General features: G+C 45.3%; 1 protein-coding gene and 1 long non-coding RNA gene across 3 annotated transcripts in view; one reads left to right on the top strand and one right to left on the bottom strand.

Annotated features, from left to right (window-relative positions):
- TP53INP1 (tumor protein p53 inducible nuclear protein 1) overlaps positions 1–25,687 on the bottom strand; it is a 117,878-nt gene that overhangs the window by 29,008 nt on the left and 63,183 nt on the right. The window lies entirely within an intron of this gene.
- Positions 1,979–25,135, top strand: LOC126960865 (uncharacterized). Of its 2 annotated transcripts, none has more exons than XR_007728129.1 (2): positions 1,979–3,204; positions 24,063–25,135. It is a non-coding gene; the product is annotated as an uncharacterized LOC126960865 (long non-coding RNA). The 2 variants fall into 2 exon arrangements; XR_007728130.1 differs by lacking the exon at positions 1,979–3,204 and adding an exon at positions 21,780–22,541.

The raw sequence follows: 25,687 nt of genomic DNA, 5'->3' as shown, positions 1-25,687 counted from the left end.
AAATGCAAGGTCGACAGACCTACAGAAACGCAAGAAAGCGTGTGCACACACATGAGAGGAAGGGGGTCAAACTCATGCTTTTTATCAGGCATCCACTCCTGTGATAACTAATCCACTCCTGGGATAACAGCATTAATCCATTTATGAGGCATCTCTTTTTTTTTTTTTTTTTTGAGACAGAGTCTTGCTCTGCCGCCCAGGCTGGAGTGCAGTGGCGTGATCTTGGCTCACTGCAAGCTCCGCCTCCCGGGTTCACGCCATTCTCCTGCCTCAGCCTCCCGAGTAGCTGGGACTACAGGTGCCCGCCACCTCGCCCGGCTAGTTTTTTTGTATTTTTTAGTAGAGACGGGGTTTCACTGTGTCAGCCAGGATGGTCTTGATCTCCTGACCTCGTGATCCGCCCGTCTCGGCCTCCCAAAGTGCTGGGATTACAGGCTTGAGCCATACAGGCTTGAGCCACCGCGCCCGGCCGAGGCATCTCTTAAAGGTCCACCTCTCAACACTGTTACACTGGGGATTTAGTTTCTAACACATGAACTTTGGGGAACACGTTCAAACTATAGTGCTTCTCATATGAAGGATTTTCTCTCTAATCACCATGTGGAAAGAGGATGGTATTTATTTATCTATTTCCCTTTTTTGAACCCCAAATAGATTAAAAGGAAATAGGATTTTAAAAGAAAATAAGAGGAAAAATGCTTAAAAGCTTTAATAACTTCTGAGTGCTTGAGCCCCCTCAAACCATAAAATTAACAGCAAAGTATCTTCATCTTCTTTAATAAGTCTATAAGCACAAACCAGAGAGGTGGTCTTGACCTATGCTTGAATTTGTGCCTACTTAACCTGCATTTTACATTATGTGAATGTTTAAAACCATAGTTTGGAAAAGAAGTCCCTCCCCAGCACACACTGATACACCTGGGTTATTTTACCTGCTCAAACACAAGTGCAATAGAAACCAATCAATCCTGTAAATTAAACTCCTGGAAGCCATATAATCCATAACTCAGAATAGAATTTAAAGTGAGAAGCAGCTGAATCAGCTGAATCTAATGGTTTAAGAGCCCTCATTCTAGAATCAGACCTTAGTGCAAGCTGAATGACTTTGGGCTTGACCTCTCTTAGCCTCCATTTCCTGATGCATAAAATGGGGATTATTAGAATGCCTCCTTCAGTGGTTCCGAGGTTGATGAGATAATGCATGTAAGCACTTAATACAATGCTTGGCACTATAGTAAGAGCTTATTAAAAGGTCATAAGAGTAACCTGAGTGTGCTGGGTTCTCCAATGTTTGGGCAAGTGTTATATGAGCTGGCGGGGGTCAAGGACGGCCTCTCCGTAAGGTGAGTTCTGAGCCAAGCCCTGCATGATGAAAGGGGCAAGCAAGCTCTGTGAAGCTCTAATCAGTGACTGGTAACAGAAGGAACAGTGAGTGTGAAGGTCCCACCATACCACAGGGGTGCTTAGAGGACCAGCAGTGTGGCCGGAGTGCAGCAGTGAGGGAAAGAAACTGGAGAAGGAGACCAGATCAGAGAGGTGGGCAGGGTCTGGGTCAGGAGGGAACTTGCAAACCAGAATGAAAAGTCTAGATTTCATTCAAAATGTGATGGGAAATGAGAGGATTCAATACTTTCAAAAGAATACCCCTGGCTGCTGTGCAGAAAACTCATGTAGTGGGTAAGATGGAAGGCAGGGAAATAAGATGCAGTAATTCAGAGGAGGGAGGGTGGGGTTAGGACCAGGATGGCAGCAGTGGAGGAGGAGGTAAATGAATGACTGAGATGAAGATTTATTTTGAAGATAGAGACAATAAGGCTGCTTAGTGAACTGATGTGAAGTGTGAGAGAAAGAGAATCAAGGATGGTGCTTGGGGTTCTGATAACACACGGTGAACAATGATGCTATTAAAGGGAATGGGTGCCAGGCACAGGGGCTCATGCCTGTAATCCCAGCACTTTGTTAGGCCGAGGTGGGCAGATCACTTGAGGTCAGGAGTTCGAGTCCGGCCTGGCCAATGTGGTGAAACCCCGTCTCTACTAAAAAATACAAAAATTACCTGGGCGTGGTGGCAGGTACCTGTAATCCCAGCTACACGGGAGGCTGAGGAAGAGAATAACTTGAACCTGGGAGGCGGGGGTTGCAGTGAGCTAAAATCATGCCACTGCACTCCAGCCTGGATGACAAAGTGAGATTCTATCTCTAAAAATAAAAAATGGGGAGAAACAAAGAAAGGATGAGGGAGACACATTGAGCTTGAAATGCTTTTTATATCCAGGTGGAAGTTCCAGGGCAATTGAATATTTGGGTCTGGAGCTCAAAGAGGAGGTGGGAGTGGTGATGTAAATGTGTAACTTATCAGCTTTAATATTTATAGCCATAGAACAAGATGGAAGGAGCTAGGGAAAGATTATGGACAGAGGAAAGGGCTGAAAGCTGGGCCCAGGGCTCTGACATTTAGAAGAAAGAAGATAAGGGATATCCAGCCAAGAAGAGTGAGAAGGGACAGCCAATGGGGTGACTGAAAATAAGACAGCATGGTGGCCTGATCCAAGTACTGAAACTGTCTTTGGAAGGAAAGTATGACCAACTGCAGAGAAGCCAGATACGATGAGAACAGCGAGATGGCTTCTAGATCCAGCAAGATGGTCTACAGCAGATGTACTGATAGCAATAACTTCACTTACACATACCCTGAGAATGACCTTGTAGTCTAAGAAGATGTGTGTTTGGAGTTACAAGCTGAGGAATGTGGAAGTGGCCAACCCAGAAATTCACTCATTATTCATGAAGGACATCTGAACCCCCGGGCCACCTCTTGGAATGAGGGTTGTACAGGGGAAAGAGGCTCTTTGTTTGGGATTAAATGAAGGTTGCTAGGTGGAGGTTGCTAAGTGGAAATGCCATACAAACTGCATGCTTTTTACAAATGGTGGTGGTGCTTCTGTCCAGCTCACTGCCATTGGACCATCCCTGTTTGTAAATCCACCCAACAAACCCTACGTCTCGTTCATTGTCTCCAGGTCTCTTCTTCAGCCTCTCTGACATGGTGCTAGCCCTACTGGAGTCAGCAGGGGTCCAGCACGACAGATGGTGGTCAGTGGTGACTTTGGCACAGGGAATTTGTGAGGAGTGTTGGTGGCCATGGAGTCCTGACTGGAGTGGGTTAAAAAGAGGGAGGAAAATCACAAGAAAGAGAGACTGGAGGTGAGGAAGCAGACATAGAAGGTCTAAATGCATTTACTTCTGGAGCTGCCATAACTAAGAACTGCAGATTGGGCAGCTTACAGAACAGAAAGGTATTTTCTTGATAGCTCTGGAGGCTGGAAGTCCAAGATCAAGATGTTGTCAGGGCTGGTTTCTGCTGAGGCCTCTCTCCTTGGCTTGTGGATGGCTGTCTTCTCCCTGTGTCCCCACATGCTATGCCTGTGTTGTCTGCGTCCTAATCTCCTCTTCTTGTAACGACACTAGTCATACTGGATTAGGGGCCACCCTGATGACCTCTTGATCACTTCTTTCAAAGCCCTATCTCCATATATAGTCACATTCTTTTTTTTTTGAGATGGAGTCTTCCTCTGTCGCCCAAGCTAGAGTGCAGTGGCACGATCTCAGCTCACTGCAACCTCCACCTCCTGGGTTCAAGCAATTCTCCTGCCTCAGTCTCCCGAGTACCTGGGATTACAGGCACATGCCACCATGTCCAGCTAATTTTTGTATTTTTGGTAGAGACGGGTTTCACTGTGTTGACCAGGCTGGCCTCAAACTCCTGACCTCAGGTGATCCAACAGACTCAGCCTCCCAAAGTACTGGGATTACAGGCGTGAGCCACCGCGCCCAGCCATATATAGTCACATTCTGAAGTGCAAAGGATTAGGGCTTCAACATATGAATTTGCGAGGTGCACAATTCAGTCCATAACACTAAGCAATTCTTTCCTTAGAAACTTTGTTGTTAAGGAAAGCAAAAGATCAAAGTGGAACTAGATGTGAATGGGAAGGCAGGGAGGTTTTGTCTTTACTTTGGGCTTTTACTCTGGGAATTACAACTACTGGTATTGCTGGTAAGAACGGTATGGCAGAGAAGCTGAAACTGGCTGCTGGCAAGAGGGGGTGATCACGGTAGCAAAGCCTGAGTAACTGAGAAGGGATGGGATCAAGAGGTATCCAATGACTTACTCAGGTCACATAACCTGTGAATGATGGGGCCGGCACTTGACCTCAGGAATCCTTACTCCAAGACTCTTCAGTCCAACCAAGCTGCATTTCAATTCCTGTCTTTGAGAGCAGCAATAACCATAACAATCTCCCAGGATGTAAAGGAGGAAACGTATTCACTTATCAAATTACAGCTGTCCTGGCTACCTACATACTAGGTACTCAAGACTTGAAGAGGAGGAAGGAGATCAGTGGGTTCTTGGAAGGGGAAGAGGACAAACAGATAAGACTCCATTTGCCTGATTGACAACTAAAACACCCTTAGGAAGTCCAGTTCCAAAGGTGGTTGAATATTTTGAATCCCTGACTTAGCATTGGCCAATTTTTGTTGTTGTTGTTTGTTTGTTTGTTTGTTTTAGAGATAGAGTCTTGCTCTGTTTCCTAGGCTGGAGTGCAGTGGCACATTCATGGCTCACTGCAGCCTCGACCTCCTGGGCTCAAGTGATCCTCTCACCTCAGCCTCCTGAGCAGTTGGGACTGCAGGTGCATACCATCGCGCCAGGCTATTATTTTTATTTTTTAATTTTTTGTAGAGATGAGATCTTACTATGTTGCTCAGGCTGGTTTCGACTTCCTGGGCCCAAGTAATTCTCTCACCTTGACCTCCCAAAGTGCTGGGATTATAGGCATGAGCCACCATGTCTAGCCTGGCCTGTTTGTATGAACTGACCTTGGCTTTGGGTCCCCACCAGTTTCGGATGTTGACATCTCGTCAGCTTTTCATGTGCAGATTATATTCTCTGTCCCTAGCACCGAGGAGCACGTGGTTTTGTGATTTTACTTCTACAAACTGTCTTATCACAGCACTTGCATGTCAGAGTCCAGATGTAAACAGATCAATCAATGAGTAAACCTTGGCTTCACATTTTGTGCAGACAAACTTAACCGATACATATACAAACAAAGTCTCTTAGCTCCTGCACAGCCTCTGTGTCACCAGATCTTTGCCTTAAAAACACTTCCTTTTTTTTTTTTTTTTTGGTAGCAGCTTTATAGAGATAAAATTCACATGCTGTATAATTCATCCATTGAAGATGTGCAACTCACTGGTTTTGGTGTTTTCACACAGCTGCCAACGTTTCCTTCTTGACATTGTGGTTTTCACCTGAATAGACAGGTCAAACTCCCAACCTCAGTACGACTCTGCTATTTTCATCATGGCAATTTCCAAACCCATAAAGGTTATCTGGAGGCAAATGTAGATATGACTGGGCCTTCCCTGGTGCCTCGTTAGCAGCTGATGACTTGTCTAAGTTCATCCGGTGGAAACTGCTCCATGTCTGTTATATGGGTGGCTGTTGTGGAACGAATGAACAAGGAATTGAGTGAGCAGTTTTAATACAGTAAAGGATGGATGCCTTGCTTGGTGCACAGACAATGACATCTCAGTATTTTTATTCCAGATGGCAGAATGCTAAATCCCTTTCATTTGTTTCACATCTTCTTACCTCCCTTTCTGCTAAATGCTCCATTTCATTATCCTCCAAAGTGTTTGTTTTGAAACCATGTATGTCAATGTCCTCTTTCCTCTCATGGAAACCACCTGTAGCAGCAACCACTGGAGCTGCTGCAAACATTTGTTTTTGATAACAGTGTATTCTGAACGTCTGTGGTTTCAATTTCTATTTTTGTCCCTGTCTGTTGTAACTTTTCGAACAAACCCGTTATACCTTTTACGAGAAGCTTTGCTTTTCCCAGGCATTTGCACTCTGCCCAACACGTCAGCTACATAAACTGTGACAAGGCCATTGCAAGATTGCTCTATCATTATTACCCAAGAAAATGTCTTGTGAGAGACCAAAACTCTAAAAGGCCAGCATATAGACATTTTTGGCCTTTTATTAATTATATGCAATCATCTCTGAACACAGAAACTGTCAAGAGACTATCATTCTTTTGGAATTTTGACCAACAATACAGAGAAGCAAAATAAACCACTCAGTCCCAATTAGAAAATTTTTTCTCTTATTCATCAGTGTTCTCCACTGACACATAAAATTCACCACTACACTCTCTCACATTTCATTTTTGTCTTTGAGCTCTAGGCCTACCTCATACAAAACTCCTCCAACCTTTCATTCATTCAGTAAGAACTTTCACCATTTTAAAATCAGTACAATTGTCTAATGACTTATAGTTTTAACATGTTTTCATCTGCGTCGTTTAAACTGGTCCTCACAACAATTCAGAGAATGAAGTCAGAACCATTATTGTTGTTTTTTTTTTCTTTTGAGACAGAGTCTCGCTCAGTTGCCTAGGCTGGAGTGCAGTGCCATGATCTAGGCTCACTGCAACCTCTGCCTCCCGGGTTCCAGCGATTTTCCCGCCTCAGCCTCCCCGGTAGCTGGGACTACAGGCGCGTACCAATACACCTGGCTAATTTTTTTGTAGTTCTTAGTAGAGACAGGGTTTCACCACATTGGCCAGGCTGGTCTCCAACTTCTGACCTTGTGATCCACCCGCCTCGGCCTCCCAAAGTGCTGGGATTACAGGCATGAGCCACTGCACCCAGCCTAGAGCAACCATTATTACTCCCATTTTATAGACAGGAAACTAAGGTCTCTTGGCTAGCCAGTAACAAAACTTGTACCAAGAAATTGATTTGAATTCTAGTCCAGGATTTTTTCCTACCATAATACTGACCTTCATATTTCGCTATGATTCTCCAATGTCAGCTGCATCAAAATCCCCTGGAGAGCTTGTTGTATCACAGATTGCGGGCGCCCGTCCCCAGCATTTCTGATTCAGTAGGTCTGGAGTGAGGCCCAAGAATTTTCTCATTCACACCAACACTTCTCCACTTTGTCCCTTGCCTTCCCCTTCTCAGCTTCCCTTCCAGCTAGGGTTGGCCATGTGACATAGTTCTGGCCAATGAGATGTCAGCAAAAGTCTTCTAGGACAACTGTGCTTTCCTGATGAAAAGGGATAGAGTTGGCTCTTCACCCTTTCTGCTTCTTCCTGCCCAGAACAAATACGCAGTGCTCAGAGGCACAGCAGCCACCTTATGTCCAGCACATTAAAATGGACAGGATAGAAAGACAGGAGGAGGCTGAGTCTCTGATAGTCCTAGGTTCCTTACCTCCAGACTGCTTTTTTTTTTTTTTTTTTGAGAAAGAGTCTTGCTCTGTAGCCAAGCCTGGAATGCAGTGGCAAGATCTTGGCTCACTGCAACCTCTGCCTCCGGGGTTCAAGCAATTCTTGTGCCTCCTCCGAAGTAGCTGGGATTACAGTCATGTGCCACCATGCCTGACTAACTTTTGTATTTTTAGTAGAGATGGGGTTTTGCCATGTTGGCCAGGCTGGTCTCAAACTCCTGGCCTCAAGTGATTCGCCTGTCTTGACCTCCCAAAGTGCTGGGATTACAGGCATGAGCCACCACACCTAGCCCAGACTTCTTTTTTTTTTTTTTTTTTTTTTTTGAGATGGAGCCTCGCTCTGTCACCCAGGCTGGAGTGCAGTGGCCGGATCTCAGCCCACTGCAAGCTCCTCCTCTTGGATTCACGCCATTCTCCTGCCTCAGCCTCCCAAGTAACTGGGACTACAGGCGCCCGCCACCTCGCCCGGCTAGTTTTTTGTATTTTTTAGTAGAGACGGGGTTTCACCGTGTTAGCCAGGATGGTCTCGATCTCCTGACCTCGTGATCCGCCCGTCTCGGCCTCCCAAAGTGCTGGGATTACAGGCTTGAGCCACTGCGCCTGGCCTTTTTTTTTTTTTTTTTTTTTGAGACAGTGTCTCACTCTGTTGCCCAGGCTTGAGTACAGTGGTGCAATCATAGCTCACTGCAGCCTCCAACTCCTGGACACAAGTGATCCTCCCACCTTGGCCTCCCAAAGTGCTGATATTACAGCATTAGCCACTGCACCTGGCCTTCAAACTCCCTTTTTTTTTTTTTTGGAGATGGAGTCTTGCTGTGTTGCCCAGGCTGGAGTGCAGTGGCATGATCTCAGCTCACTGCAACCTCCGCTTCCTGGGTTCAAGCAATTCTCCTGCCTCAGCCTCCTGAGTAGCTGGGATTACAGACACCTGCCACCACGCCCATCTAATTTTTGTATTTTTAGTAGAGACGGAGTTTTGCCAAGTTGGCCAGACTGGTCTGGAACTCCTGACCTCAAGTGAGCCACCTGCCTTGGCCTCACAAAGTGCTGGGATTACAGACAGGCGTGAGCCACTGCACCTGGCTCAAACTCCTTTTCATGTGAGGAAAAAAAAAAAAATCTCTAACTATTGAATCACTGCGGTCAGTTTCTCTATTACCTGTAGCCAAAGGCATGTCTTACTGATACAGATAAAAAGGAGGCCAGAAAAAGAAGAGTACATGACAGTGTGGAGACTGCATGAAAAATGGCATTTAACAAGCAGTTTTGAGGACTTACTCTGTAGCTGACATTGTGCTAAGTGAATGAAGCAGGGGTCCTGCCCCCAAGGTGCTCATTGTCAAGGTGGACAGACCACCATGTAAACATATAAAGAATGCACTGTGAGGGGACAGACGTATAAATAAAATGCTATGGAAACCCAGAAAAGGAACCCTACCTAAGGAGGTCAGGAAATGATCCCAGGAGATAACATATGAACAAGGACTTGAAGGATGAATACAGTTATGTCAAGAAGCAAAGAGAAAAGAGCTTTCTGTGCTTGTGTCCCTTCTTTCTGACTCAGCTGGAGACGGGTTGGAACAAAGGCCATAGCCAAACATCTAACTAGGTAATAGGGGATTCCAAAACCCAAGCTGCCTGCAGAGCCAACTTCAGGAAACTCAAAGTCCAAAGAACCAGGTGGGAAATTGTGAAGGTTGGCAAATACCTGTGACAGCAGGTCTAGGGAGCCAGAAATCTGGGGCTGAAAGACAAGAGCCAGAGAGCAGAGGGCATTTAGGGAGAACAGGGCAGTAGCTGGGAAAGACAGGTGGAGGCCTGCTTCTCAAGGAGTTCAGAAGCTCAGTGTACAAGCTCAGCAGGTCAATAAATACCCCATTTCATTATCTTATCATTCAACTTCATTTTCACATTCAGCCCTCATCCTGTTAGGGCTGTGGGAAAGTCATCTTAGTTCTTCCTGGGGATTCCCCCTGCACCCAAGGCTGTGCTAAAATTCTGTTGCCTTAGTTGGCCTCCAGGGCCCTTCAGTCCCTGGTGCTGCTGTTTCTGTGACATAGGAACCCTGGCGGTAGGACCCTGTATTAGTCTGTTTTACATTGCTATGTAGAAATACCTGGGCAGGGCACGGTGGCTCATGCCTGTAATCCCAGCACTTTGGGAGGCTGAAGTTGGAGGACCCCTTGAGCCTAGGAGTTTGAGACCAACCTGGGCAACATAGGGAGACCCCATCTCTACCAAAAAATTTAAAAAATAGCTGGGCATGGTGGCACATGCCTGTAGTCCCAGCTACTTGGGAGGTTGTGGCAGAAGGATACTTTGAGACCAAGAGGTTGAGGCTGCTGTGAGCTATGATGATTCCACTGCACTCCAGCCTGGGCAACAGAGAGAGACCCTGTTTCAAAAAAAAAAAAAAAGAAAGAAAAAGAAGAAGAAGAAAAATACCCGAGACTGGGTAATTTATAAATAAAAGAGGTTTATATGGGTCACAGTTCTTCAGGCTGTATGAGAAGCATGGCACCAACATCTGCTTCTGGTGAGGGCTCAGGATGCTTTTGCTCATGGCAGAAGGCAAAGGGGAGCAGGCATGTTACATGGCAAGAGAGAGCGAGATGGAGGTGCCAGCTTCCTTTAAACAACCAAATTTCATGTGCACTAATGGATTGAGAACTCACTCATCACCAAGGGGATGGCACCGAGCCATTCATGAATCATCTGCCCCCATGACCCAGTATCTCCCACTAAGCCCCACTTCCAACATTGGTGGGGTTCACATTTTAACATGAGATTTGGAGGGGACAGATATCTAAACTCTATCACACTCCATCTCCCTGATGGACCATGGGAATGTACACCCAGTGCCTGATACATCCAGAAAGCATGGCACAGGTCTTTGCCACTGATGGGTGCCAGAGATGTCTCTTTCCTCTTCTCAGGCCCAGCATCTCTTCTTGGTGTGGGGGAAATCCCTCCCTGTGACTGCACCACTGCACTCCAGCCTGGGTGACAGAGTGAGACCGTGTCTCCAAATAAATAAATAAATAAATAACAGAAAAGGCAATGAATATGATTAGGACTGGTTTCTTCTCATCACAGAGTTCAGCAGTGAGGCTTTCGGGGTTAGATTCTTGGCTTATTAGACACTCAGGCTCTCTTTTTCTTCTGCCATACTTAAGTGTGTGTGGTCCATGCTCAAATGTGCTTTAGTTTCACAAAATGATCATTTTAGGTCCCACCATCCTATTTCAGGCAGCGGGAAAGAGGAAGAGGCCAAAGGAAAAAGGGGTCTGCCAGCCAAGTGGGGCTGCTTTTAAGGAAGTCTTTCCAGGAGACTCACTATATAACTTCTGCTTACATTGGCCAGAACTTAGAACTATTTTCAAGGGAGGCTGGAAATGCAGTTCTTAGCTAGGCCCATTACTGCACCAACTAAATCAGGTTCCCTTGGTAAGGAGTGTAAGGAATGGAAACTGGATAGACCATTATAATCTCTACCGTAAGGAGGTAGGCAGAAGAAAGAAAGAAAAAGAACATATGGAGAGAGAGAAAAAGGGAATGATGCCTTGAAAAGTGTAATCATAGGCTGCTTTTAGTTACAAGTTCTTAAAAACTGAGCCCAAACTAGCTTAAACTTTGATCAAGTAGCCAAAACAATTTACAGGTGGGGCAGATGTGTTTGTTGGGGCTCCGGCTTTGCAACTTCGCTGTTTTCTTGGATATGCCCGTCTGTGTTGGCCCTGCATTCAAGCTGACCTCACAAATGACCATGGAGTGGCTGAAGCAGTTCCAGGACTCACATTTGCACACCACATCATCCACAGCAAGACTGACCATCTTCCTAGAAAAAGTCCTGAAATTAATTTATTCATTCCAAAATATTTCTGAGTACCTACTGTGTGCCAGGTTTTTTTCTAGGTGCCAAAGATAATGACAGAGATCCTTTAGTCATCTATTGTTGCATTATCCTGAAACTCAGAGGCTTAAAACAACAAGTATTTATTATTTTACAGTTTCTGTGAGTCAGGAAACCGGGCAGGGCTTAGTTGGATGCCTCTGGCTTCAGTTCTCTCATAAGGCTACAATCAAAATGTCAGCTGGGGCCGGTCGCGGTGGCTCACGTCTGTAATCCCAGCACTTTGGGAGGCTGAAGGGGGTGGATCACTTGAGGTCAGGAGTTCGAGACCAGCCTGGCCAACATGGCAAAACCCCGTCTCTACTAAAAATACAAAAAATTAGCTAGGCGTGGTGGCATGTGCCTGTAATCCCAGCTACTTGGGGGCTGAGGCAGGAGAATTGCTCGAACCTGAGAGACAGAGGTTGCAGTGAGCCGAGATTGTGCCATTGTACTCTAGCCTGGGCAACAGAGCAAGACTCTGTCTCAAAAAAAAAAAAAAAAAAAAAAAAAGATGTCAGCTGGGGCTACAGTCATCTTAAGGCCAACCAGGGGAGGATTCAACCTTCAACCCCAGCTCACTCACATGGTAGTTGGCAGGCCCCAGGTCCCTGCTGGTTACTGGCCAGAGATGTCAGCTCATTGCAACATGGACATCTCTATTGGGCTGGGAGTTGCGGGTGGAAAGAAACAGACAGAAGTCAGTCTTTTTGTAAAGCATTCTCAGAAGTGACATCCCATTACTTTTGCCATATTTTATTTATTTTGAATTACTGCCAATAAGTCCAGGCCACACTGAATGGGAGGGGATTACATAAGGGCACGATTACCAGGAAGTTCAGATCGTGGGGAACCACTCTGAGACTGCTTACCACAATATCTAGTCAGTAGAGACAGGCAATAAACAAACATATATCATATGTCAGGGGTGATAAGTGCTAGGAAGAAAATCAACGCAGAGTAAGGGAAGGCCTTTATTATGAAATGTCATTTGGGTAAAACCTGGCACACGGGGCAGTATGCCATGTGGGCATCTGCGGAAGAGCATTCCAGCCAGAGGGAAGAACAGGTGCAAGCTCCCTGAGGCGGGAGCATGCTTGGTGTCGTTCATGAATCACACAACCAACGTGCCTGGAGCTGAGTGAACAAGGGAGGAGACCAAGTCAGAGAGGTGGGGTGGGATCATGAAGAGACTTAGAGAAGATGGTAGAGACTTTCCTGGAAGGTTCTGCACAGGGGTGTGATGTCATGATCTACTTTACTATTAAAAATCTACGATGTGGGCAGCAGATGGTACAAAGGGCAAGAGTAAAAGCAGGTAAACCAGTTGGGATTCTACTGCAGTGGCCCAGGGGAGAGAGAGCGAAATCATGGATTGAGTCATATTGATGCAAGTGGGGAGAAGTAACTGGGTTCTGGATATATTTGATAAGATTTGCTGATAGATTGTCTTAGGGTGGGACAGAAGGAGGAGTCAAAAATGACTACAAGCCTTTCAGAATAAGGCTGTCTAAGGTCAGGATGCCATTTGCTCAGGTGGGGAGGACGAACCTGAGAGAGCAAGATTTTGACCATGTGAAGTTTGGGACACCTGTTAGATAGCCAAGTGGAGATGTTGCAGAAGAAGTTGGAGTCTGGAGTTCAGAGGAGAAGTGGAGGCTGGCAATAGAAATTGGAAAGGCATCAGGATCAAATTGTCATTTAAAGACAGAGGACTAGATGAGATGAATCACCTAGGGAATAGGTATTAAAGGAGAATGAGCCCTGGAGCACCTGGAACCTTTGGAAATAAGAGGATGAGGAGGATCTGGCTAAGGAAACTGAGAAAGAGAAACAGTGACAAAAGACCGATGATTCTGGAGAGAAAACCAATAGGGTCCACCTAGGGGAGCAAGAGGAGAGGCATGCCCTTTCACATGCCTCCAAAGGTCAAGTGGTGCCACTGGATTTGAAAAGTAGCAGGAGGTCATTGATTACTTTAGAGAGAGCAGCTTGCAAAGTCATAAGGTCAGCAGCTGGACAGTATTGGATTTGGAAGGGAAATTAGCTGGGCCCGGTGGTGCGTGTCTATGTTGCCAGTTACTCAAGAGGCTGAGGCGGGAGGATCAGGTGAACCGGGGAGTTCAAGACTGCAGTGAGCTACGATCGTGCCACTGCACTCCAGCCTGGTTCACAGAGCAAGACCCTGTTTCTAAATAAAATAATTTTAAAGTTGGAAACAAAGCACAAGGGAAAACACTTAAGTTATGAAAAATTAGAATATATTGATATCAATAACAAAACATAATATCTAGAACACAGAAAGAGGCAAATTGTTTTCAGTAAATACAGTGAGGCTTAGGATCTTTACAATGGAAAAAAAAAAACTCATGCAAATTGATAAGGAAAATACTAAGACCTTACTAGGAAATCAACAAAGGACATGAACAGACAGTTGGAAAAGGAGGAAATACAACTAGTAAACAAAGATAAAGAAAACTGTTTGGCACCATTAGCAAGAAAAGAAATACAGCTTAAAACCTTAAGATGGGCCGGGCACAGCGGCTGACACCTGTAATCCCAGCACTTTGGGAGGCCAAGGCAGGTGGATCACGACGTGAGGAGAGCAAGACTATCCTGGCTAACATGGTGAAAACCCATCTTTACTAAAATACAAAAAAATTAGCCGGGTGTGGTGGCGCGTGCCTGTAGTCCCAGCTACTTGGGAGACTGAGGCAGGGGAATTGCTTGAACCTGGGAGGTAGAGCTTGCAGTGAGCTGAGATTGCGCCACTGCACTCCAGCCTGGTGACAGAGCAAGACTCTGTCTCAAAAAAAAAAAAAAAAAAAAAAAAAAAAAAAAAAAAAAAACCATAAAATGACGTGTTTTCAACTACCAAATTAGCAAAGAGTTATTCATATCATTTAACCCAGAAATTCCAGGTCAGGGAATCCTAAGAAACTAAGCCAAAATGCAAATGAAAAAGCTAGTCACAATTCTATTTATAATAGTTAATAACAGAAAATAGCCAGGCATGGTGGCTCACAGCTGTAATCCCAGTGGCTCAGGAGGCTGAGGCAGGAGGATCTTTTGAATCCAGGAGTTCGAGGTTATAGTGAGCCATGATCTTGCCATTGCACTCCAGCCTAGGTGACATCTCTAAAAAAAAAAAATTAAAAATAACAGAAAATAATCAAAATGCTGAACACCAGGAGACTGGCTTAGAAAAGCATGGCACATTCATACAATAGAATATTGATCAAACACATACCAAAAATGCTTGGGAAGAATTTATGGTAACACAGGAAAATGCCTGTATCATATTAACTTTTTTAAAAAGCAGGATTGTAAATTGTATATACCTTTTCTTCTTACCTATGGGAACATATTTCTAGAAAAAGGGAAACTCACCAAAATGTTCCCTCAGCATCACACAGGAAGACTGGCTACCATTCTTTCATGCAGCACGCCTTTGTCTCGAACTCCTGGCCTCAAGCCATACTCCCACCATGGCCTCTCAAAGTGCTAGGGTTAGAGGCGGGAGCCAGCACAACTTTGTTGAATTCTATACTGGCTTCTCTGCCAAGTCCTGGGAGTACAAAGATAATTCAGAAAGTCCTTCCCTTGAGGAGCTTGCATCTATGATCCGAAAAAGTGTTCTGTGTGAGTAAACAATCAAGCCTCAAAAGCTATAAGCATAATTGGAATCCAAAAATATCACAGCAGAAATGAACACAGCTGCAAGGTAAATGTTGACCGCACAGCTGGGCCTTCAGTGATGCTGCCCAGAGGCAATAGGGAATTTTGGAGCGTACTTAGCTGTCAGTTGAGTTCTCGGAAACCCCAGTGCTAGAGTAAAGATGGCCTTGACTCCAAAGGAATGAAAGTCAAGGTGTAGCTAATAGAATTGATAGAATGAAGCTGATACTCCCAAACAATATTTGTTGCCTAACTTCCTGCTATAAGTGGTTTGGTGTAACAGTGACTTTGCTCAGCCTCTGCTCAGAACCACCAGAGTGACTTCAGATGGATTATTGGGCTTCTTCCATCTTGGGTTACTTCTTGAGCCCCACTCTTTGGCAACGACTAGCTTGGAGGTTCCTGCTGCAGTGTTAGGATTGGGCCAGTGGGAATGCCTCTAGTTTCAGGTTTCTCACAGGTGGAGATGACAGAATGACACCTTGTATTTCTAGATTCTTTTATGTATATTTCACATATATTTTAAACATTCTGGGCCTGGCGCGGTGGCTCATGCCTGCAATCCCAGCACTTTGGGAGACCGAGGCGAGTGGATCCCCTGAGGTCAGGAGTTTGAGACCAGCCTGGCCAACATGGTGAAACCCCATCTCTGCTAAAAATGGAAAAATTAGCAGGGTATGGTGGCTTGCGCCTGTAATCCCAGCTACTCAGGAGGCTGAGGCAGGAGAATCACTTGAATTCTGAGGCGGAGGTTGCAGTGAGCCAAGATTGCGCCATTGCACTCCAGCCTGGGCAACAAAAGCCAAAAAAACAAAAAACAAAAAAACCCTCTATCTCAAAAAAAAAAAAAAAAAAAAAAATTCTGACTCACCTGCAAATTGAAGAATGAAGTAATTGGTAGCTGGAAATCAACCAGCTGCATTTTAAAATTTTCTGGCAGTGTTACCTCCATCTCGCTTCCTTTACCTATCAAATTGTAGTTATATAACAAATGCTAAATCAAAAAAACAAAGATTCTGATAGTGTCAGAGAGAAAGCTCTCCCAGAAAGCTACTTTCTGAAAAGTCCAACCAGGTTATTCTTTAAGTGTTTTGGTCCATGGTGTAGCAAGGCAGATTTAGAGAGCAAAGAATAGATACAATGTGATTTTTTTCTTGAGACGGAGCCTTGCTCCATTGCACAGGCTGAATTGCAGTGGCTGGATCTCAGCTTATTGCAACCTCTGCCTCCCAGGTTCAAGCAATTCTCCTGCTTCAGCCTGCCGAGTAGCTCGGATTACAGGCGTGCGCCACCACACCCGGCTAATTTTTGTATTTTTAGTAGATGTGGGGTTTCGCCATGTTGGTCAGGCTGGTCTCTAACTCCTGACCTCAAGTGATCTGCCCACCTCAACCTCCCAAAGTGCTGGGACAGGCATGAGCCACCGTGCTTGGCCACAATGTGATCTTTAAAATAGATCAAAGAGGCCACCCTGAAGGAAAATGAGTATTTGATCATAAAATTAAGTACAATTTAAAAATTCAGTTATGCTGTAATCCCAGCACTTTGGGAGGACAAGGTGGGAGGATTGTGTGAGCTCAGGAGTTTAAGACCAGCCTGGACAACATAGCAAGACCCTGTCTCTACTAAAACTTGAAGAAAAATAAGAAAAAGATCATCCGGGCATGGTGGTGCATGTCTGTAGTCCCAGCTACTCAAGAGACTGAGGTGGGAGGCTTGCTTAAGCCCAGCAGTCAAGGCTGCAGTGCCACATGATTGTGCCACTGCATGCAGCCTGGATGACAGAGCAAGACACTGTTTCAAAAATAAATAAACACATAAACAAATAAATAAATAAATAATGTTCAATTCTTAGCCAGGTATGATGCCTCACACCTGTAATCTCAGCACTTTGGGAGGCCAAGGTGGGAGGATCACTTGAGCCCAGGAGTTTGAGGCTCCAGTGAGCTATGATAGCTTTACTTCACTACAGCCTGGGTGACAGAACAAGCCTCTGTCTCTAGCTAACTAAATAAATAAATACTCATTTCTTAAGAGAAACCTTCAATAATTACCATGTGATCGGGACTGAAATGTCTGAAGGCAAACTATCTGGGTTCAAATCCTGGCTCTGCCACTTCCTAGCTGTGTGACCTTAAACAAGCTACTTAATTTCTCTGTGTCTCAGTATTTTTTCTTTATCTGTAAAGTGGAGATGATAGGACCTCCAGCCTGGGCCACAGAGCAAGATTCTATCTCAAAAAATAACATAAAATGAGAGACACCAGAGAGCTCCCTCATGCCTTCTCCCCCTTGAGGACACAGTGAGAAGATGCCTAACTATGAATCAGAAAGTGACCTTTGGGCCGGGCACCGTGGCTCAAGCCTGTAATCCCAGCACTTTGGGAGGCCGAGATGGGCGGATCACGAGGTCAGGAGATCGAGACCATCCTGGCTAACACGTTGAAACCCCATCTCTACTAAAAAAAATACAAAAAACTAGCCGGGCGATGTGGTGGGTGCCTGTAGTCCCAGCTACTCGGGAGGCTGAGGCAGGAGAATGGCGTAAACCCGGGAGGCGGAGCTTGCAGTGAACTGAGATCCGGCCACTGCACTCCAGCCTGGGCGACAGAGCCAGACTCTGTCTCAAAAAAAAAAAAAAAAGAAAGTGACCTTTGGGCCGGGCACGGTGGCTCACACCTGTAATCCCAGCACTTTGGGAGGCCGAGGCAGGTGGATCACGAGGTCAGGAGATCAAGACCATCCTGGCTAACGCGGTGAAACCCCGTCTCTATGAAAAATACAAACAATTAGTCGGGCATGGTGGCAGGCGCCTGTAGTCTCAGCTACTTGGGAGGCTGAGGCATGAGAATCACTTGAACCCAGGAGGCGGAGCTTGCAGTGAGCCAAGATCATGCCACTGCATTCCAGCCTGGGCTACAGAGGGGAAAAAAAAGTGACCTTTGGCCAGACGTGGAGGCTCACACCTGTAAACCCCGTCCTTTGGGAGGCCGAGGTAGGAAGATTGCTTGAGGCCAGGAGTTCAGAACCAGCCTGGGCAACATAGCAAGAGCCCTGTCTCTAAAAAAAAAAAAAAAAAAAAAAAAAAAGGCCCTCCCCAGACATGGAATTTTTGATCTTGGACTTCCCATCCTCCAGAACTGTGAGAAATATGTTTCTGTTGTTTATAAACCACCCAGTCTATGGTATTTTTATTATAGCAGCCTGAACCAACTAAGATAAAGGTATTCATGGAAGTGAGGAAAACAAATAATGTCTTTATGGGAACTCCAGAAAGCCACCCAGCCAGTCCTCAAGGTTAGCGCAGGAACATCATACCACCCTGGAAGGTGGCCATTAGTCAGAAACTAGAAGGTCATTCAGGACACTGACCAGCTGTTGTGGCCATACCATCTCCTCATCCCTTTGCAGCAGGTTGGGTTGGTGTCTACTTAGAGCTGAATCTGTTTGTATATATTTTTTTAAATTATCTTTACTATAAGGGAAAAAACACAGTAAAACAGACCTGGTAGGTGATAGGGGTGGAAGACACAGAAAAATATCATGACCAGACAAGCTGCCTAGACATGGCTTCCTGCGAGGGAGGACCATGAGTTGGCCTTTACATCACCTGCTTTCCTGATTCAAAGAAACTTTCCCCCAGCAAGACTGGGCCCAGGAGCTCCATTTTCCAATCTCTTCTCTTCCTGGGCATTTAGGAAAGGGTGTATGGTTCTCCAGCTTTCAAGACATTGAAGACAGTATGGAGAAAAAGGGAAGGATGTTATAGCCCTTTGTTTCAATGCCTTCCCCAGCTCTTGCCCTCAGGATTTGTTGATGCTGCAGATAGGAACCCCATGGAACTGGGGCAGCTTAGGCAGCAATAAGCTGAACAATGAGGCCGTATTGATGAGGAAGGAAGCAGCATCACACCTGGCTTGGAAGCTGTCAGGAGGTAGAGTGCCATAGGAGAGATGCTAAGGAACTTTCGGGCAGAGGTACCTAGAGCCTGTAATCCATCTGCTCCCAGTGTGTCAGTAGTCAAGCCTTTCCTTGTTAAGGGGGTCTCAGAGGACGTTCCTTTCCCCATATGCAGGAAGTACATAGCCTGCCAGCTTCAGAAGCCTGTCCAGCTAGAGGTGTGGTGCTCACTTCCACACCTGTAGGTGTTTGTCCAAGAGTCAACCTGAGATTCAAACCCAAGGCCTTCTAGGCCCAAAACAAGTAAGCAAGTAGCAGCCCAGGAAGTCAAACTAAGATCTGCGAGGTTCCAAAATGCCAACTCCTTGCTTCTTCCTTTCTCAGCCTACCAACATAACTGCTTGGAGAAGCCTGCACCAAATCACGTGTTTGCCAGCTACTCGGGTAGCTGTTAGGGCCAGGTAGAGACAGAGGGCAGGTGTGGGTGGGATGGAGCAGGTGGCTTTCTGGAGCTTATTTTTCCCTTTAAAGCTGTCCTAATTGCTATTTTAATCAGATTTTATATTCCTATAAATCTAAGGTGGAGGTTGGGGAGAAAAGAGACGAAGGTATGGTGAGATGTCTACTGAACTTGCTCCTGCCAAGGCCCCTCCCCATATACTCTCAATGAAAGTTGCAGGTGAGTCTCCCATGCTGGGAGTTGGAGTCCGGCAGAGCCTCAGGCAGCAGGGAGCTATAGCAGTTAAAAAGAGCACATATGCAGCCATAAAAAAGGATGAGTTTGTGTCCTTTGTAGGGACATGGATGCAGCTGGAAACCATCATTCTTAGCAAACTATCACAAGAACAGAAAACCAAACACCGCATGTTCTCACTCATAGGTGGGAACTGAACAATGAGATCACTTGGACTTGGGAAGGGGAACATCACACACCGGGGCCTATCATGGGGAGGGGGGAGGGGGGAGGGATTGCATTGGGAGTTATACCTGATGTAAATGACGAGTTGATGGGTGCTGATGAGTTGATGGGTGCAGCACAGCAACATGGCACAAGTATACATATGTAACAAACCTGCACGTTATGCACATGTACCCTAGAACTTAAAGTATAATAATAAAAAATAATTTAAAAAAAAAAAAAAAGAGCACATTCGCAGAACCCCCGTGACCCGCAGCTGCTGGCCTCCTGGAAGCTTCCTTTGTTGCTCTTGGTTGGAAGACTGTTGTTATTATGCTCTTTTAACTACATTCACAGGGTCTAGGATTGGATTAGAGAAAGGATGAGGGGGCAGGTGGGAGGAAAGAGGCTGAATGAGTGCTGGGAAGCGACGCATCTGAAGGGACTGCCTTCATGGTCATGTCTAGTCTGATATTCAGAGCATTATTGATTTTTTTTTCTTCCAAAAATTACAAGTATTTTATTTTCAGCATCTTTTGCTAATTCTTCCTAATTATAATGTGCTGTTATTTTACAGCCACCCATTCTCATTTTGTGAATATGATTCTCTACTTTAGTTTTCTGAGCACAAGAAATCAACTTTGGCTGCACATTGGAATATCTGAGAAGTTTAAAAATACTGATGTTTGGGCCAGGTACGGTGGCTCACGCCTGTAATCCTAGCACTTTGGGAGGCTGAGGCAGGCAGATCATGAGGTCAGGAGGTTGAGACCATCCTAGCCAACGTGGTGAAATCCCGTCTCTACTAAAAATACAAAAATTAGCTGGGTGTGGTGGCAGGTGCCTGTAATCCCAGCTACTCGGGTGGCTGAGTTACGAGAATCACTTGAACCTTTGCTTCCGCTCCTCCTGTCCTTGGACATCAGACTCCAGGTTCTTCAGCCCTTGGACTCTGGAACTTACTTTAGTGGCCTTCTGAGGGGTCTCAGGCCTTTGGCTACAGACTGAGGGCTGCACTGTTGGCTTCCTGCTTTTGAAGCTTTTGGACTTGAAATTCTGATTTCACTGATCAACAGTTAGGTCTAGGGAATATCTGTTCTGGGGAGTAGTGGGCAATGAACCCTGAAAAGCTCTGTGACATTATGATATAATAAAACATATATGTGGTTTTCCTCCCCAGTCCCTGGCACAGAACTCATAAAACCCTTGTAATTTCCTGAGTGGCAGGGATGCAAGGTACTTCATTTGTTCTAATATTTGGTCTTGGACTCTGGTTCCTGACAAAGAGCTCCTAAATCCTTGGGAATTTCCTGGGTACTAGAAGGGTCATTTGTTCTATTAATAATTAGGCAACTCTTGGGGGGCTCCTGGATAGCTTTGGGATGGGAACTGGTCAGCAGAAAGACCAAGCCATGATTAGAAGCTTGGAACATTCAGTCCCATCCCCTGTTCTCCCCAGGAAGGGGAGCAGAGCTGGAGATTCAGTTAATAACCCATCATGCCAATGTGATGAAGCTTCCATAAGACTACAAGGCTCAGAGAGCTTCTAGGTTGGTGAACACATCTGCGTGCTAGAAGGGTGGTACACCCCAATTCTTGCCCTCAGGACATGTTTGGACTCACTCTGTGTACCTCTTCATCTGGCTGTTCATCTGTATTCTCTATCATATCCTTTATAATAAACTGGTAAACAGGCCAAGCATGGTGGCTCATGCCTGTAATCCCAACACTTTGGGAGGCCAAGGTGGGAGGATCACTTGAGTTCTGGCAACACAATGAGACCCCATCTCCATGAAAAATAAAAACTTGGGCCGGGCGCGGTGGCTCAAGCCTGTAATCCCAGCACTTTGGGAGGCCGAGAGGGGCGGATCACGAGGTCAGGAGATCGAGACCATCCTGGCTAACACGGTGAAACCCCGTCTCTACTAAAAAATACAAAAAACTAGCCGGGCGAGGTGGCGGGCGCCTGTAGTCCCAGCTACTCGGGAGGCTGAGGCAGGAGAATGGCGTGAACCCGGGAGGCGGAGCTTGCAGTGAGCTGAGATCCGGCCACTGCACTCCAGCCTGGGCGGCAGAGCGAGACTCCGTCTCGGGAAAAAAAAAAAAAAAAAAAAAAAGAAAAATAAAAACTTAGCCAGGCTTGGAGGTGCACACCTATAGTCCAGGTACTTGGAAGGCTCAGGTGGGAGGATCACTTGAGCCTGGAGGTCGAGGCTGCAGTGAACCATAGCCATGCCACTCTGCTGTAACCTGGGAGAGAAAGCATGACCCTGTCTCAGAAAAAAAAAGCTGGCAAACACAGGTAAACATAAATGTTTCCCTGGGTTCTGTGAGCCATCATAGCAAATGGGCGCCTCCAATTTGTAGCCAAATTAGAAGTGTGGGTAACCTAGGGACTCACTAGCTGCAATTGGCATCTGAAGTTTGGGGGCAGTTTTGTGGGACTGAGCCCTTAACCTGTGGCATCTGCAGTCACTCCAGGTAGTTAGTGTCATAATTAAATTGTGATACACCTAGTTGGTGTTGAAAGAGTTGGAGGATTCTTCGGGGTAGAATAAGCCCTGAGACATTTTGTGTCAGAAGGGTTGAGTGTAGTAGAGCGAAACAGTGTGTGTTTGTTTCCTGTTTAAGCTCCCAGGTGATTTTAGCGTGCAGCTAAGACTGAGAGCTGTCTTGAGGATATGAAGTCACTACTTTTCAGGTCCTCGTCATTCTGGTCAGTCTCTTTTCTCAGATGCAAGTCCCCACTTTTGTTGAGATTTTCTCTTTTTGATGGCATGGGCCATTTTCAGAGGCTGACCGAGCTTACCTTCTGCCACGCGGGCTACACCTCTGCCTACACCCTGGGCTTCAAGTCCCACCTGGAGGTGAGGAGCTGGGGCCTCTTGGCTAACTTGTGGTTTCCTATCTCCTCACTTCCTTGAGGAATGCTGCCCAGCCTTTAGAGAGAGGGTCCTTCCTTGTTTTCAAAAGTGGCTGTATTGTCTTTCACACCCCTCTCTTCCTTCCTTCCTTCTCTCTTCCTTTTTGTATCTTTAAAAAAATCTCTTCCTGGGGTCTTATGAAGGAGATTTCAGCATGAGTTTAGTCCACATTCCTGAAATCCGGGGATTTTACTTTTTAACTTCATATATTTCTGTGTTATTTGAATTATTTTGCCACAAATCATTGCTCTTGTAATATTTCGTCAAATATTTTTATAAAAAGAAATTATATTAATAAAGCCTGTGTAATAACCTTGAAAATGTTTATGACATAATGCTAAGGGAAAAGGCAGACATATGTGCAGGAGGATCACAGCAATGTAAAAAAGGATCATGACAAATAACGAACTTTATCCATAGAAGACAGGCTGGAATGGGCTGGGCACCATGGCTCACGCCTATAATCCCAGCACTTTGGGAGGCCAAGGCAGGTGGATTGCTTAAGGCCAGTAGTTCGAGACCAGCTTGGCCAACATGGCAAAAACCTCATCTCTACTAAAAATAAAAAAATTAGCTTGGTGTGGTGGCGCACACCTGTAATCCCAACTATTCAGGAGGCTGAAGTAGGAGAATCACTTGAACTGGGCAGGCGGAGGTTACAGTGAGCTGAGATCGGGCCACTGCACTGTAGCCTGGTTTACAGAGTGAGACTCTGTCTCAAAGCTAAAAAAAAACCAAAAAAAGAAATAGTGCTTATGCTTACGTGATGAGATAAATGCTTACTTATGTGTGGGAAAGTCTTTTGTTCTTTATGCATTTTTATTATATGTATATATATATTTTAAAGAGTACATGCTGCTTTTATAATGGGTGGTAAATTGAACCACTCATGTTGAATGAGTTTAGTCAACTGCAGAAGTTACATATCATAAGAAACAGTTTGTGGGAGACACCCAGGCTCAAAGGAGCTACTGGGGTGTATCCCAAGAAAGGTGTGACAGGAATGTGGTTATTGTTAGGACACAAATAACACTGTCAACTGTGAGTTTTTTTTTTTTTTTTTTTTTGAGACGAACCAGACTGGAGTGCAGTGGTGTGATCTTGGCTCACTGCAACCTCCGCTTCCTGGGTCCAAGTGATTCTCCTGCCTCAGCCTCCTGAATAGCTGGGATTACAGGTGCCTGTCACCACAACTGGCTTATTTCTTTTTTTTTTTTTTTTTTTTTTTTTTTTTTTTTTAGTAGAGAGAGAGTTTCACTATGTTGGCCAGACTGGTCTTGAATTCCTGACCTGAGGTGATCTGCCTGCCTCGGCCTCCTGAAGTGCTGGGATTGCAGGTGTGACCCACCACGCTCGGCCTGTCAACTGTACATTAATAAACAAGATATGAAACCTTAGTTTAGTGCACAGTTGTTTACCTCCATTCCCTGTTTTCTCCATCAAGCCTACCTTGTATTTGTTTAGGCAGCCACCTTTCAACAACCCATGAAGTGTCTGGAGCTCCACCCTCTGCTCAAGAGGAACGGCACATGACCCAGACCTCTGCCAATCAGCATTTCACATTCCTCATGATCGGTTCAAAGGTGAGCAAGTAATTGAAGTCAGTTAAATTAGTGCCACTGCAAGAGGCTCTTTCCCCCACCCCAGTATTGCCATGGTTTTAATATGGTTTATCCACACAAAACTCACATTGAGGCTTGGACTCCAGTGTGGCAGTATTGGGAGATGGTGCCTTTAAGAGGTGATTAGATTGTTAAGAGAGATGAATGCCTTACTCTTGCAGTGAGTTTTTGTTCTCTCAGTTCTGGATTAGCTCCCATGAGAGTGGGTTGTTATAAAGCAAGGCTGCCTCTTGCATTTGGTCTTTTTGCTTGCCCTTCTACTTTTCTGACACACTGCAATGCAGCAGGAGGCCCTCACCAGATGCAACTGCCTGATCTTGAACGTCCCAGTTTCTAGAACTGTGAGCCTAATAAACCTCTTTCCTTTATAAATTACCCAGTCTCAGGTATATTGTTATAGCAACAGGAAAAGGATTAAGACATATGTTGTACTTGAACCTTAATGTACTTGAACTTGAAACTTGATGACTGCAGCAGCTATAGCCATCTTACTTCCATGTGAAGCCTAAGAATTAAGCAACACATGGAAGGGAACACATCATTTGGGCCCCAATTTGGCCATGAGCTACCCTTAGATTTTTTTTAGTTATGTGAGCCAATACATTTCCTAAAACAGGTAAAATTATGTTTTTAGACACTGATAACCAAAACAGTACAAACTATGCTTATGGAGATTTGCTTTAAAAAGGAGAACTAGAGAGAGAGAATTTGTTGCCTTTTGACCAGTGCTTCCTTGAGAGAGCTGATATTCTGATTCCTGACCTCAACCACTATTTGATTGGCAGATGTACGCTTATGCACTGCATAATGACATTTTGGTCAATGATGGGCACTTGAGCCCAGGAGGTCAAAGCTGCAGTGAGTTGTCATTGTGCCACTGCACTCTAATCTAAGTGACAGAGTGAGACCCTGTCTCAAAAAAAAAAAAAAAAAAAAAATTGGCCAAGCGCAGTGCCTCATGCCTGTAATCAATCCCAGCACTTTGGGAGGCCAAGGAGGGCAGATCACGAGGTCAAGAGATAGAGACCATCCTGGCTAAGACGGTGAAACCCTGTCTCTACTAAAAATACAAAAAATTAGCCAGACGTGGTGGCAGGTGCCTGTAGTCCTAGCTACTCAGGAGGCTGAGGCAGGAGAATGGCGTGAACCCAGGAAGCGGAGCTTGCAGTGGGCTGAGATTGCACCACTGCACTCCAGCCTGGGCGACAGAGTGAGACTCCGTCTCAAAAAAAAAAAAAATTATACATCTTTTCTATGCTTAGATGTGTTTAGATACACAAATACTATTGTGTCACAATTGCCTACAGTATTGAGTACAGTAACATGCTGTGCAGGTTTGTAGCCTAGAAGCAATAGCCTCTACGATATAGGTTAGGTGTGTAGTAGGCTAAGCCATCTAGGTTTGTGTAGGTATACTCTATGATATTTGAACAATGACAAAATCACTTAATGATGCATTTCTCAAAA

This window comes from Macaca thibetana, chromosome 8 (assembly GCF_024542745.1).
Source record: "Macaca thibetana thibetana isolate TM-01 chromosome 8, ASM2454274v1, whole genome shotgun sequence".
Classification (NCBI taxonomy): Eukaryota; Metazoa; Chordata; class Mammalia; order Primates; family Cercopithecidae; genus Macaca; species Macaca thibetana.
Note: the sequence above shows the minus strand (reverse complement) of the source record. Positions and strands in the feature narration are given on the sequence as shown.